The sequence below is a fragment of the Nelumbo lutea genome, chromosome 1 (genome assembly GCF_056320005.1).
Source record: "Nelumbo lutea isolate HS-2025 chromosome 1, American lotus-T2T, whole genome shotgun sequence".
NCBI lineage: Eukaryota > Viridiplantae > Streptophyta > Magnoliopsida > Proteales > Nelumbonaceae > Nelumbo > Nelumbo lutea.
Window position 1 is genome coordinate 23,746,825 of NC_142684.1, and position 16,653 is coordinate 23,763,477.

The 16,653-nt window shown below is 36.6% G+C and overlaps 1 long non-coding RNA gene across 2 annotated transcripts; it reads right to left on the reverse strand.

Moving 5' to 3' along the window:
- Positions 1-577: 577 nt before the first annotated feature.
- Positions 578-9,263, reverse strand: LOC148873959 (uncharacterized). 2 transcript variants are annotated; one of them, XR_016105231.1, is made up of 4 exons: positions 7,887-9,263; positions 2,036-2,135; positions 958-1,062; positions 578-833 (listed from the first exon to the last, which is right to left on the reverse strand). It is a non-coding gene; the product is annotated as an uncharacterized LOC148873959 (long non-coding RNA). The 2 variants fall into 2 exon arrangements; XR_016105232.1 differs by having other exon boundaries at positions 2,036-2,139.
- Between the last annotated feature and the right edge of the window lie 7,390 nt (positions 9,264-16,653).

Consider the following 16,653-nt stretch of genomic DNA (forward strand, 5'->3'; position numbering starts at 1 on the left):
CGTGTTGCAAATGCTTCTATTGGTGGGGATGAAACTGCAAGCTGTGATAACCAAAATGGGTTTGGAAAGAAATGGTCACTACAAGAAAACGGTCAAAGCCGGTGGACCAAAGACTTATCGTCGTCTTATATCTAAGGCGGTGGTCTTCCGTCCGCCATCTAAGTGGGTTCCGCCTTAGGTCAGGATCGCCGGCTTAGATAAGAAAGACTGTCGCCTTTGGTGACCGGTCCAAAACTGTTCGAGTATGTCTAAAATGGTGGTTCTGACAAACCGCCGCTTAGATATGTTAAAAGCCACGGTCTAGACCGCTGCCTCAAACTTTGCCTTGCATTACATGCCCCTCTTAGGCGGCGTTTGGAACCGCCACCTTTGATTTTTATGACCGCCACCACCTTTGGTTCCGCCAAACATTTTAGGCGGCAGTTTTGACCGCCACCTTAGATCTTTATGTCCGTCGACTTAGATCCTATATTTTTCCTTTTTTATATACCTTTTGTACATGCAATTTTATTGATTTATTACTTTAATACTTGCTTAATGCAAATTCCGTAACAATTATACATAAAACTTAAACATGTAGAAAAATGCAATTTAAAACAAAATTTATTAATTTTACAATTACTTATTATTATAATATCCAAAACAAATTGTTCAAATACAATGCCCAATTGTTCAAAAAGAAAAGATTTAAAAAATCAAATTATCGATAATACAATGTCCATTTTCCATGTAATCATACAAGAGGAGGTTTCCATGTAGGAAGTGAATATACAACCATGCTAGCTCAAACTCTCTTAAGTTGTCCATGTGCAGTACGACAAGTGTTGGAGGGCCTGGAACGGAAGGAAACAAAATCAAATAAGTAGAACACAAGTGTTGGTATCTTTGAAGTAGATCTGCATGCAGAATGCTAATCCCAATATATTGTTGGCTAGCCAATGCTTCTCTTTAGCATACCATGCATAGAAAAAATTCTTGGGATTACAATAACAATAACAATCCGAGATTTCGTGAACTCAACCTCCATAGTTGTGTAAGAAAGGAACCAAGATAAACATCATTCTGCACAGTAAAGATATAATCAGATGTCCGCCTATCAAATTATATGTGTAGAGTTCATTAAAAGTTGCCAAATATAGTGCTTCAACTATTCTCCAACCAAGTCATGGCACACCTCAAAATAGCCCTTCGTTTTTATCACCACTTGAGTGGCTTATTTTTCTTATTACTAGTTGAGTGGAGAGGATGGAGACGGGAAGAAAGCAAAGCTTTCACCATTTATGTTGAAACCAAGGTTTAAACCTTGTTATCCTACCTATCTTTAAAAAAGAAAAAAAGGAAAAAAAAACTTTTTTGTTCTGCATAAGCACATGAGATCACAAACAGATGCACCTTAGTGAATGAAATCATACACAAAATACACAAAAAATAATTTAATAACTAATAGGAATAAGTGAAAATAAGCATTTGCAAGAGTAGAGGGAAAAGGAAAGAGATCACATAATAGGGAAGATGCAACTTTAGGACCCTCATTCCAATTCCTTGGAAGAAAACGCCTAATAAATATGCACCACACATTTCAAGCTTTGGTATGATTGAATTGGTCAGTTTAACAAGTTTAACAAATATCCAAGAGTTCTAATATGCACTATCTATACCTAGGTTGAGTTCAAACACAAATTGCCCACTAACAAATTATAAAAGAGCCTATTAATAAAATTAGAGATCGAAAAGGAAAGATCCTCCAAAAGAACATCAACATGTTAACATATATTTGAAAAATTAACAAATAATTAAGGACCCATTGAAAAACAAATTATATCGACATTACCATCATCTGCCACCACATCCACATGATTTTCATTATCAACCCTTGATCATCTTTGGGAAGTTTAATGATGTCTATGACCTCCAGATCAAACAAAGAAATATGAAAACAGAATTGTGGCATTATGAAACTTAGATAGCACAAGTTAAATTGGAAATTTGGTATTTAGTATGCATAGTAACAGAAACATGCTATTTTTCACATTACCATCAACCTGTGAAATTTCTTTGCATCATCCACATCATCAATTATCAAACAACCACTTTGCTTAAGATAGTTGTATTCGGTACCAGCTTTCAGGTTCAACCTTTCTACCAAGAAATAAAAGGTTATGAGACTAAGCATGACATATTAAACCATTAAAGTCCAAAAATTAAAAGAACACAGACATAAATGTCATGTATATACCTTATTTAGCACTACAGGTTGACAATAGTAGTAGTTTCTCTAAATTTATCAAAATAGTTGGGATTGGGAGAAATCAGATCAAGAAGAAAAAATCAAGCCATTCTCTTTGGCTTTGCTTTACTCATGCATCAAAGTAGTCAGGAACCAAGGTTCAACATCCAAATGGGTGGTGTATTCAATGTACCAAACCTAGGAGATCCTTCTCTGTAGTTGATCCAATTGAGTGATTCTTAACCATCTAATCTTTTACATATTTTTAGATGGACAGGAAATAAAAACCATCCACAGAAGCCAATAAATCAAATAGTTACGACCTTGATGTAATGAGGAATTTTGCTTCAAAGATCTCCTAGAATAAGAAAGGAAACCTGTGGGGTAGAAAAAAAGGATTATAGGAAGTTTTATGTCAATTTGGCATAATTCACTTTACCAGGATATTTTAGCATTATGTATTAGTAAGTCAGTATTCTCCCATTATAGATTAAGAACATATTAGCTTTGTATACATAACCCAACTGCTTCTCTTATCTGCATTTATACTTTCACCTTTAGTGGATCAAATGATTTTTGATTCAAGCACATTTCCAATACAATCATGATTTATGAATGGGTACACTCTTTGAATCGTTGAGTAATCAGAAATTTGGAAGAAGACATTACAAAGACAATTACATATTAGAGATTCATACTAATCTACATGTAATGGTCTTGCATGAACTTTTCAGAATTCAATTTTATCATGTCTGAAAATGGATTAAAAAATTCAGAATTATAGATTAAAAAAAATATATCAGAGACCTTTCACTAGAGAGAAGCCCATTGACTGAGAAGCGGAGGCTTCTTTACAAAAATGTTTTTGGTGTCAAGTAATTAAGTTAATTAACTCGACATTATAAAGTTAAGAAGGGGTTAAAAGCTAACTGATGTTATTTGGACTGGAAAGGACCATATTTTTCTTTCTAAACTGTTCCATTAGATATAATAACTAAGCATTTAATAAGGGAGGTCTTAGTATTTAATACAAAACTCAGGGGAGGTTGAAGTCCTTCACCCAATAATTAAAATATAAATTCATAGAATTCATCACGAGAAGATGTTTGACATTACACATCAAAATAACTCACATCTATTAAAACTTTGAGTTGGATTACCAAATCATGAAAGCCTCTGGTGCATGAAATTTGAGAAGATTTTTGAGATGTGTCATAATTACTATAATGACCTAGGAATTTTTATTCAAAACAAAAACAGGATCAGACCTCTTAATAAGAAAGCAAAAAAAAAAAGGAATTTGATTTTAATATTAATGAAATTTAATAATTATATTTGCCAAATATGCAAAGGAGTTTTAATTGGGGACTTGTTGATAAATGTAAATTCTAATTTTATTTTCTTTTACATAAGTGTAATTCTAATCAGCCCCAACTCAGATTTACATTAATTAGTTCCATTTCAAATCTTCTTCCTCTTTTGATTTTAGCACAAATTAAAGCATAAATCAGCCAAACCCACACAACGTTTTCAATCATCATTATTTTTTCTCTTCTATTCCTCTTGAAAACATAATGGAAAAAAGAAAGAATAACAGAACACCCTTTCTCTTATGAAGAAAAGACACCATTACAGACCCATAAATTGATCGAGCACTCAATGCTAACATTGTTGGCTAAAATTTTTTTTATATAATAAAATTCTCTAACAGAAACAAGATCAAATCAAGAGTTAATAATGACAGTGAATGAAAATCCAATGGATACTTTCCAGTCAAATAAAACAAGATGTAGTAATAAAGGGCAAATTTGAGTCCAATTCATGAAAAAAATTCCTAGGAGATATTAAAACCATGAATCCATTGAGAAAACTTATACCAAAAAAAAATCAGAGCAAACAAAATGTCCTACGTAGTTGCTGGTAAAAATGCTCTTCCAGGTTGACGTTTCACAGAGGTCCATGACAATCAAGAAGCTTGGCATGCATTAACATCATCTAGCACAATTTGGTTGTCTGACTTCCACATAACGACTAAACTTGGTGAAACCCCACCCCACTTCATGTCGACAATGATCTTTTGGTGACCAGGAAACTTGAACCTGGCAAACAAAGGGCCTCTTGTGCATGATTGCCATTGCTATCTTTGCAGTGGACAGAAAACCCTAAGGACTTCAAACGACTTTTAACCAGAGAGAAGAGAAATCAAGAAGAAATTAAAAAAGAGTATAGAACACTTCAAATGATTTTAGCTGAAGAACCTTACAACCTATTCTATCTATAGGTGATGGAGCACGATCTGGATGCTCTTAGCCAGAGGGCAGCTCGGACATTGGTTGCTTAGCTGGTCGGTCGAACTACAAGAAGACAATGCTTAAAGAGACCAAGGTGGCTTACCCGGTGTGGGCACTCCGATGCTTAATTTAGTATTTGCAAATTGAAAGCTTGATAGCAAGTAGGGTAGTGAGCAATAAATCACGCATACCTTGTGTCACTATGGTTGATGCCCTTATATAGGTGAGCTACCATAGGCCTTACGAAACACCTCTGAGATCTTTGGCCCGTGCTGTTAAGATTCCGTTTTGCACTAGGAGGTGGACTTTGTGCTAGCTGATAAGGCTTATCAAGTCTGCCCGATTTGGGCAGGATAAGGATAAGACCTGCAGACATACGGCGTGATCCCAAAGAGGTTGAAGACAGCTGGCTTGCTTCTAGAAGTTGGCTACGTGTCACCTCAACAGGTTGGGCCACCACGAGCTGCTCGGACCTCGGTCCTAGCTGACGTGACTTGGCTCACTAAGGTGGCAGGGAATGCCAAGTTGATGTCCAATCATCAAGTTGCTTCCACATGTCCGTACATGAATAGGTTGGGCCAAATCACCCCTCACCAATAAGGTTTACCATTGAAGAAAAAAACAAATATACAGTTGAAGAAAAAAAATACAGAAATAACAAAGTTAAAATGTGGAACAAATTTTTATTGCTTTACCATTAAAAAAAGAGGTACATTCTCTAATCTGATTCAAATGATCTCTGCTTCGATTCTATGATGAGATGAGTGGGAGTAAAAAGAGAGAAGCAAGGAAGAGAGGAAGAAAAAGGAGAGAGCTAAAGGAGGTCTTCAAAGAGGAAAATCCTTCCGAGATGTAAAATAGGTCACTTGAGGGCTAAATGTAAAATCCTTCAGGCCGGCTCAATGTTACAAACGATGGAAAGAATGCCGCCTAGTATAATCATGTGAATATTTTGGTTTTCTAGGCGGTGGTCTATTTTAAACCACCACCTTACTCTTTTCTAAGGTGGGGGTCTTCAAGACCGCCAGCTCTAAACCACTGCCTTTGCCCGATTTTCTTGTAGTGGGTGAGGCTCCTGTTGTAAGAGGAACTTTCACTGTGAAGCCTAGTGACGATAAACCATTGGAACTCTCCTTGTCACGCCGATAGAAGAATGGTTTGATGTGTGGGTAGGGTTCGGTGGAAGGAGGACTTATTGTTTAAAAAACAACAGTTATCAATGGTTACAATGCTTTTTATCATACTTGTATACATATATTAAAGGAAGGAAGTCTAGGAATTTTTTCCTTTTTTATTTTTTTATTCTGTCATTTTTTTAACGACCATTGAGATGCTCTCATACTCCATAAAAAAAATATCTAAAATCTCTCTCTAGATCTCTCTCACCCACATGTTCCCAACAATCACCTCTCATAAAATTTCTCCTAAACTACCTCCCTCACTTTCTCCTACAACATCTCCAATTCCTATTTATCTCCTAACTAATATCTAATTTAATATAGAGTTTCTCTCCAAATTATCTCTAATTCTTGTTTATCCTATTCCCCACTTTTATCTATATCTATGTAAAGAAAGTTTAAATTAAAAAAATTTAAGAATTATTTAAATATTCTAACAAAATTATATAATAACTTTAAAATATTTATTAAAAACCTAAAAATTAATTATAATAGATTTAATGATATTCATATTATTAATATTTTTATATTTTTACAAAATTCATCACAAAATTATGTACTAAAAATACAAATTATGGTTTTCCGGATTATTCAAATTAAACGTTATTCAAATAATAGAAATTTAACATTAAAAAGTAAAATATTATTTAAATATTTCAATAACTAAATTTCTTAAATAATAAAATACAAAAAATAGCTAAATAATTATACAAAAATATTTAATATTCTGTAGTAACTTTAGAATAAATTAAACTAGTGGGGGCCCATGCGTTGCACGGGCTTTGTTAAATGGAAGTGAAACAATAGAATACGTTATAGTAAACATATTTTTTATGTTTTCCATCGTAATACTATAGACTAATAAGGATTGTAATGTTTCAATAATATGATTTTTAATCTATATGAAAAACTAATGTAAGATTGAAAGTGTTGCTATTTTTTTTTTTTTGTTATTTTCTTGATTAATTCTGTTAATTAGTGTTGTTTTTTGAAGTAAATGATAATTATTTATGTCGATTTTTTGTAATTTGTCATATTTATTGGAAATAATGTTAATTCATTTTTTGATAATTTTTGGTAATTATGACAGTTTTTCTTAAACATTGTTAATTTTCTGTTGTTTATATTAATTTCTGGAAAATATCATATTTTTCTAGTAACATTGGTAATATATATTTTTTTATTTTATTGATTAACTACTGTTAATTACAACTATTTTTTGAAGATAAAAAATAATTATTTATGTTAATTTTTGTTAATTTATCATATTTCTTAGAAATTCATTTTTAGTAATGTTTTGAGTTTTTTGGTAATTATGATAGTTTTTCTTAAATATTGGTAATTTTATATTGTTTCTATTAATTTTTGGAAATTATCATCTTTTTTTTCTGGTAATATTGGTAATTTTTGTTTTATTTTCTTGACTAATTCTGTTAACTACTATTATTTGTAAAGATTAATGATAATTATTTATTTAAATTTTTGGTAATTTATCATATTTATTGGAAATAGTGTTAATTAATTTTTGGTAATTTTTGGACTTTTTTTGTAATTATGACAGTTTTTCTTAAATATTGTTAATTTTATATTATTTCTATTAACTTCTGGAAATTGTCATATTTTTCTAATAATATTGGTAATATTTTTTGTTATCTAATAATATTGGTAATATTTTTTCTTATCTGTAATTGAAATATCTCATTAGTAACCGTGTTAACAGTGCAAACATGTTTACACATGTATAATACTTGTAACCTTGTATACACGTTTAACTATGTTGAATTATTTTGTTATTTATAATATACACGCATCGACGCCGACCCATGATATAATAACCAAAAGTGGGTCAAGACCAGCCCGTATTCTCTCATCTTCTTCACCCGATTGTTAAAACTGGTTATTTTTACAGCATTATTTTTTCTTCTTAAATATTTTCTTCATAATCACACCTATGATGTTTGCACTACATTTGGAATTCAAAAAGATGGAGGTATTGTATTTTGTACCCGAATTCAAGAATAAAACCAACTCTTAACGCCTGAAAATTGGTGTCACTTCACCCCCTGTTTTTTTTTTTTTTTGTCTAAAACAATGCCTTTCTGCCCTTATTATTAGTCCAAAACAGAGATATTAATGTGGGTTCCGAATAGAGGAAGAAGAAAGAAGATTGAAAGGGGAAGGGGATATTACCTGTACGGGAAATGATTTATCGACCTTCCAGTGTTTTTTGTCCAAAACAGAGTCATTTCGCTGTGGTTTTTCGTCCAAAATAAGAGTATCAAAGAGAGTGTGTTCAGAACACAGAAAGAACAAAGGAGTTGGGGAAGTTTGATCATGAAGAATAAAAGAGAGGAGTTGGGTAAGTTCTGTTCATCCGTTGTTTTTCGTTCAAAACCGAGAAATAATGAGTTCTTGAAGTTGTGATGATGAGAAGTGGTTTCCTAGTTGGGCACAATCGTGATGAAATATGGCTTTAGAAAAGTCATCTGACGTGCCCTCAGCAATAGATTAAATCGAGGAAGTTGATTGGTTAGGGATAAAATAACGTGGATTAAAAAAATGGGTTTCTAATAGATAAGGGCAACTTTTTGCCCTGAGTATCAATAAAAAGTAATAATTTTATAAAATAACTAAAATAAAATAAATATCAAAAAAGGGCATTCGCACTGTTCATCGACTTCCTCTTCCTCTGCTTGTATTCTTGGTAGCCATTTCAGCGGGTAAACGACAGCCCGCGTTGGCTTCATTCCCTGCAAACCCAGCACCTTGGCCGTCGTCTCCAGATGCCAGACTGGTGTTGCCTGCATTTCTGCCACTACCTCCTCTGTTGTCGTCTCTAGACGCCAGACCGGTGTTGCCTGCGTTTCTACCACTGCCTCCTCTGTTACTATCACCCAGCTGCTTCTGATTATCGCTGATACCGATCATCTTGCTTTCCTATCGATCAGACGGCGTAGATAGAAAAAGGAACAAACGAACCTGCTCTTTGGTCTTGTCCACCCCGGCCATGGCTGAATCGGCAATGTTTGAGACGTTATCCCTCATGACTGGCATGAATACAGGCAGAAGAAGAGAGGAAGACGATGAAGCCAACGCGGGCTGGCGTCTGGAGACGACAGCCTAGGTGCTGGATTTGCAGGGAATGAAGCCACGCGGGCTGCCGTTTACCCGTTGAAATGGCTGGCACGAATACAGGCAGAGAAAGAGGAAGACGATGAACAGTTCGAATGCCCTTTTTTTATATTTTATAAGATTAATACTTTTTATTGATATCCAGGGCCAAAAGTTGCCCTTATCTGAAACCTTAAAAAAATTAAAAAATTAAAAAAAAAGAAGAAAATTTTTTTACTTTCTTATTTTAATATATGGGAAAATCTATGATATCATATCAGATGAGATGGATCAATCAATATTTGACTTTCTGTTTTGATGAATACAAGTTATCTCAAGTAACCGGTTTCAAAAACAACTACTTAAATCGCATTTCAAAAAAAAAAAAAAAAATTCATTTCAAGATATGAAACACATTAATGTATAACACAAAACAAATAGAACAGATTTAGAAGTTAATAAACTCAAAACAACTCACCAATTAACTCGAGATTACTAACTCTTATTTATAATTAAATAGCTGAATTGACTTGCTAATTTTTCTAAACTAACTAAGACTGAGATAACTTATGACTCCTAATTTTACTCAATTGACAAAGACCAAATCAACCAAATCAACTATTAATAGCAAGAAAAAACAGAAAAATAACAGAACCTTGACTTATTCAAATGCAAGGAGGGGATGCACTAACTTGTAACACTCCCCCTTAGTGCATTCCCTAGATCAACAAGACCAAGTTTTCTTCGAAATTATTCAAACTTAGCTCTAGATAGAGCCTTTGTAAATTCATCTGCAACCTGCTCAGTTGTGCGTATGGCAAGCAACTCAATTTCTTGATTCAGCACCTTGTCTCGAACAAAATGATAGTAAACAACAATATGCTTCGTGCGAGCATGAAACACCGGGTTTTCAGAAAGTCTGATGGCACTTTCATTATCACAAAAAATGGGAATTGGGAACTTTGAAGCTTCATTAACATCTTGAAGTCTTGTAAGCCAGATACACTCCTGAGAAGCTAAAGTGGCTGCAACATATTCAGCCTCTGTGCTTGATAACGCCACTGTAGCTTGCTTCTTACTGCACCATGATATAATTGCTGAACCAATATTAAAACAGTAGCCTATGGTGGAGCGTCTATCATTTACATTCCTAGCCCAATTAGCATCGACATAATCTTGCAGAGAAAAAATCCCTTTGTGTTGATAAAGTAAGCCATAATTCAAGGTTCCTTTCACATACCTCAATATGCGTTTTGTAGCAGCCATATGACCAACACAAGGTCTCTCCATGAACTGAGAAATTATGCCCACTAAAAAAGTAATATCTGGGCGAGTAATTGTCAAATACAGTAAACTCCCCACCATTCTATGATATTCTGTTACATCATGCAAAAACTCTCCTTCATCCTTCTGTAACTTGAGACCCGGATCCATGGGAGTAGTTGTAGAGTTTGACTTCTCCATACCGAACTGTTTTAGAATCTTTGTAGCATATCCTTTTTGTGAAAGGAAGTAACCATCTAATCGTTCTAATTCTAAACCCAAAAAACAATGAGCTTCACCCAAGCTTTTTATTTCAAAATGAACAGATAAATCTTCTTGAAGGCGCATGACTTCAGCTATATCACCTCCAGTAACTATCATATCGTCCACATAAAGAAGAATCATAATGGACAGAGATTCCTTCACCTTAACAAAGAAACTAGGATATGAATTTGAAGGATAAAAACCACAGAATTTAAAATACTCAGCAATCTTTCCGTATCAGGCTCGAGGCGCTTGCTTGAGGCCATAAAGCGCCTTTTTAAGTCGACATACATGTTCAGGAAACTTCTCTGACACAAACCCTGTGGTTGTTCCATGTAAATATCACGATCTAGTTCACCATAGAGGAAGGCGTTCTTCACATCAAATTGCCAAAGAGTCCAACCTTTGCTTGCAGCCAAGGAAATAATAGTGTGAACCGTAACCATTTTTGCGACAGGACTAAAAGTGTCATCGTAATCCAACCCATACTGTTGAAAAAAGCCATGAGCAACCAAGTGAGCTTTGTGTCTTGCAATGCTTCCATCTATTGCCTTCTTTAACTTGTAAACCCATTTACATGTAATGACATCAACATCATTTGGTTTGGGAACTAAATCCCAAGTAGAATTCTTCATCAAGGCTGCAATTTCATCCCTCATTGCATTTTCCCACTCAGGCTTCCCTTGAGCTTCAAGATAAGATGTGGGTTCATTTTCAAGTGTGTCTTCCATAAAATACACAAGGGTAGTACATTGATTTAGCTGGACTTCATAATCATTTAAATGAGTGGGCAACCTTCGTTACCTTGATGTTCTTCTTGGAGTAACTTCACCTTGTGGTGGATCATTTTGAGAGATGGACTCCAGACTCCCCCTTTCACTAGAACCAACTTCAGTAGGAGATGATTCAAGATTAGAGTCAGTGAGAGGCACAAATTCATAATTTTCTTCCTGAGTAGAGCTTGAATAAAAAATTGAGACTTCACCAAAGATAACATCACGAGAAGTAACAATCTTCTTAGAGACAGGATCCATACACCTCCATCCCTTCCTATGAGCATCATAACCAACAAACAAACACTTTCTTGCTTTGGGGTCAAGCTTCACTCGGCTATGTTTAGGTACATGAACATAGCAAAGAGAGCCAAAAATTCTAAAATAACTCACATCAGGCTTGGAATTGAACAACAACTCAAAAGGAGATTTTGATGTACCTGGCCATGGAGGTAACCGATTGATCACATGACAAGCACATTGCATAGCTTCTGCTCATAGCTCTCGAGGGAGATTTTTATCATGCAGCCAAGATAAGGTGATTGTTGTAAGATGTGCCAACTTCCGCTCAGCAAACCCATTCTGTTGTGGGGTATTTGGACATGTAAATTGACGTTTGATGCTATGCTCTTCACAAAATCTTAAAAATTCGTGAGATAGAAATTCTCCTCCATTATCCATTTACAGATACTTTATGACTGAACTGAACTCTTTTTCCACTATCATCTTAAATCGCATGAAGTGGGTGAGAACTTCACTCTTGTTTTCCAAAAAATATACCCAGTTGTACCGAGAGAAATCATCCACAACAACCATCATATAGTGAAGGCCACTGTAACTTGGAGTGCTAGTTGGTCCCATGAGATCAGAATGAATAAGCTAAAACATTGAAGATGCACGATTCATGGATTTCTGGAATGGAAGGCGGTGGGATTTGCCATATTGACAACTAGCACATACTCCGCCTGAACGTTCTGAGTTGAAGAGAGGAACACACTTGAGCAATCTATTTGTTGATATTTGCTGCAACAATTGATAACCAACATGCCCAAGTCGAGCATGCCAAAGAGAGACACTGGTATTTTGACTTGTCTTGTCAACATAAGCTTCACTAGCGAACAACACATACAAAGAATTTTTCTTTCTCCCAATGAACAGAACATCAACATCAATACACCTTAAATTCTTAAGGATCCATACTTTATCTGGACCGAATAGAACAAACTCTCCGGAATCAGTGATTTGAGAGACTGAAACAAGATTCTTCTTCAAGCCTAGTACTTGATACACATCTTCAAGAGTAAGACCTTCACCACTCGAATTTTCAGCTTTAACATTGAATTGTCCTTCCTTCATTACTGAGTGTAGTGAATTATCAGCAGTCACAATCACTCAATTTCTTAGATGGGGATGAACATCAGAGAGTAATGTAGCGTCTCCGGTGGCATGATGTCTGTAGCCCAAATCAACAATCCACTCTTTCTCATAATCAATGCAACTACCTGCACTTGGGTCATTCTGATACATAGCCGAAGTAATATTGTTAGGTTGATCAATTACCTCAATAGACAAACATTTGTCCCAGTTCAGTTCATCTTCTTCTTTTGCTTCATGTGCTATATTGACATTTGATTCTGCAAGCTTAATATGACAAATTGGCTTAATATGTCCAGATTTGCTGCACCTTTTACACACTATCTTCACGCGACAATTTGCCTTTATGTGTCCCACCTTTCTGCACCGATAACATGTTAATTTGGAAGTGCTCAACTGCTCCCCCTCAACTTTTTGCTGCTTACCACTGCTTGATGAGTGTTTGTGAGCATTCCTTGTCTTCGACTTGTCTTTGACAAAAAGTGCATCTTCAACATTAAGAAACTTGCCAAACATCTGTTTAACCAAAGCTTTCTGATTAGATAACAGATTATCCAACTCAACAATAGACGGTTGGTTCGTCCACCCTTGAATAGATGAGATGAATGGCATGAATTCTTTTCTTAGGCCATGAATCAAATAGTGTTGTAGCCTTGCATCATTTATCGGTTCTTCACTGTCCAATTCTGAAATTTCTGCACACACATTATTGACTTCGAGAAAATAGTCAAAAATGGACATATTACCATGAATTAAAGAAGCAAGCTCATTTTCAAGGTATTGTAGTCGCATTGTATTTTTCTGGGTGAACAATCTTTCAAGAGTATCCCAAATTTTCTTCGGCGAATCCAACTTGCGAACATGATCAAAATATTCCTTGCTAATCGAAGTTCTGAGAGAAAACAAAGCCTTTCCACTCTTTATCTTCCATTTACGTCTTGCATCGACAAGCTGTGGAGTATCATCAGGAAGTATATCATCGCCTGTAACAAGATCCCACTTTTAGACAGTTTTGTATGCCCTTAGCTTCAATCAAAATTGATGTACTTTATGAGTTTATTGTAAATGAATAAAAGTGCATATTTGATTCATGTTCCCTTGGTATGTTTCTGTGTAATACCCTTAAACTGGACACTTATTGAGACCTGTGTTAGTTTAGAATGTTCGCAGCCAGTGGGTCGGTCTGGGGAGACCTATCCTGACAAGGCTGACACTGTGGTGCCACCAAGTCAGTTGGGGTGGCTTGTCTTAGCTACCGGGGTGAGACCCTAGGCACATACAGTGTGGGATTAATTGAATCTTTGAACTGGACCAGATTTCCAGTATTGCCCTGGACCTTGGAGATTGATGGGCAAAACTAGAAAATTACACCCGACCCCTAGACTCGATTATGATACTGCACTTGGTGTCGGATCGGGTTGTCTTTGATGTACCAGTCAGTGACATCCTTAACAGGGGTCAAAACCTGGGTATGTTGGGACAATCCGAGAATTCATCTGAGTGGGTGATCATAGTGTTAGGATCAGCCCCTTTGTCGGACAAAGGTAATGATCGGGGATGCTTTCTCACTGTTGGAAACCAAGACTGTCGGCAGCCGATTTCAACCGTTGAGATTTGTTTTGCAAAGTATATTTTATATGAGATACAAAAGTATATATATTATGGTTTCTAAAATGTTTGCAAAAGGTTTTAATTCCCGGGATCCATATAAGTGGAGAGTGCAACACTGTTCCTTGCAGTCGAGGGAGAGGTCCTCTCTTGTCGGGCAGTGTATGATCATTAAGGGCTGAGAGGTTAAGTGTAAGACCATTGAGGATAATACCTGATGGGCTAATCTTGCATCTTCCCACAGTCCCTGCGTGTTACAAGGTGGCTTGGCCCAAGGACCACTTAGGGTAAGTGTTGGTCCCATAGAGCCCATTCGATGGGTTTCAGGGGGTGCACTGACTTGAACAGTGTATTCGACCAGGCCTTGTAAAAAAGGCTGGGCTGAACCCATGTGGCTGATGTGTAGATCAATGCTTGGGTCCCATGCCATACAAGGAAGCCCAACTAGGCAGTAGTTAGGAAGGTTAAGTGAGCACATAAGCTTGATGGGCCTAAAGCCCATTTCGAACTGGGCTATTTATTTAGTTAATTAAAGGGGCGAATTCTGAGATGGTTTAGCAGATAGGATATGGTCTTAATCCTATCCACTCAAAGAGTCCAGATCTGAATGTGATTCAGATCTAGAAACCACCTAATGGGATTAGGATAAAGCTAATCTAATCTGCAGATAAGATAAGGGTTTATCCTTATCACTAGAAGAGAAGGCTGATCCAAATATGATTTGGATAAGCACCTCCTAATGGGATTAGGAGCTGATATTTCAAGTTAACAAAAGAAGGAGGGGGCGGCAACCTTGAGAGAGACCAACAAGAAGCACATCAGATCCTCTTTATCAGAATTTAATTTCAGATTATTTTCTTGAATTAAGGATTTAATTAAAAATCAAACCCTAGACCCATTCGAGCCGAGATTGGTTCAAAACTGTTTGGACCAATTCTAGGGTTTAATCAAGGCTGAAAGTCAGCCTTAATTTTCCACTAATGGTCCTGAGGATTGATATTTAATTAAATGGTTAATTTGGCCCAGCCTGTAAAGGCCCAGTTTTAAATAGTTAAAACTGTAAAAGCCCATTTTAAAGGATAAAGCTATATGGGCCGAACTGGGTAACCCTAATTCAGCCCATATACCTAGATAATGTTAATGGTTAATATTATGGATTTTTAACGAGCTTCCAACGGGTCTTACAGATAATTAATTGATTGGATCAATTTATCCCTGCATGTGATGTATGGATGTGTGATGTGCTGCGTACATGGGCCATAAGTACTTGGCCCATGCTCATTCGACAGTGGCTCTTGCGCACACCATGGCTGAATGCACATCATTGCCATGGTGTCCCTTTTGGTCATTGGATGACTTCCCTCAGTGGTGGGCCCCACACCTCATCAAGAGGTTACGTGCGGAACCCTAGCCGATTCAAGGCCCACCGAAATCTGGCTTTATGAAAGTCAGTGGGAGCCACTTTGGTTTGACCTAAATCAAACTAGGGCGTAATTTTGTTCCCTCCAGCTAATATGAGTGCATGTGACAGGGAGATTCATATGATGAACTCTCTAAAGGCCTTCCATCATTAGCATGAGGATGGGTCCTTCAGTAATGAGGAAACGCACCAGAAAATGGGCTATCCATTTGCTGTTGGGCTTGTCTGAGTGTTTCATAAGATGATAGGGGCGTCATAGACTGATGTGGGAGGGGCTTCACCAGAAAATGGGAACTCTCTCATGGTACCTTGGCGTTCATGAATATGATGGGTAAGCACTCACTGGATAGAAAGGTTTACCTGAAAACGGCTCTGAACCTTGTCTGACAGAGGCCAAAGGGAAAACTCATATGATGAGTGGATGTGATCCTTCACAGAAAGGTGGTGGGGTTATGCAGCTGAAACTGTTGGCTCCATGCACCCTATGTGATTTCCCACATTTCCAGAGACAACCCGTAGTCTCCGTCACTGAGAAAGGAGGGAAATCTCAGAGACGAATAAATGGAAATGGATCGTAGATTAAAATCCATATCTATGAAATGAACATGAATCAAATTAGGTTGTGGACTGATGTTTGCTCTTTTATCAGAAAATGGCAAACGGATCTTGATGACAACAAGTTGAAGGGCCCAAACTATGTTGACCGGTACAGGAACCTTATGCTGGTCCTAGCTTCTGAAAAGCTGGACAAAGTGGCAAAGAATCCTACCCCGAAGCGTCCGGGTGATAGGGCTTCTGAGGCCCGAAGGAGAGACTATCAAGAATGGGAGGAGAAAAACTCCCTTGCCCGATGTTACATCATTGCCTCCTTGGACAACCTGATACAGAGGCAGTTCGATCAGATCGAAATTGCCAAAGACATATGGGACAGTCTCAGGACAATGTATGAAAAGCATAATCGTTCTACTCGACAAAAGGTCTTGAAATAGTTCATGACCGCACAAATGTCCAAGGGTCAACAAGTTCACGACCATTGTCTTCGGATGATGGGATACATCAACGAACTGGAGGCTCTTGGATCCGGGCTGGACCTTGCAACCCAGATAGATGCTATCCTTAACTCTTTGCCTCCTTCCTTTAATCT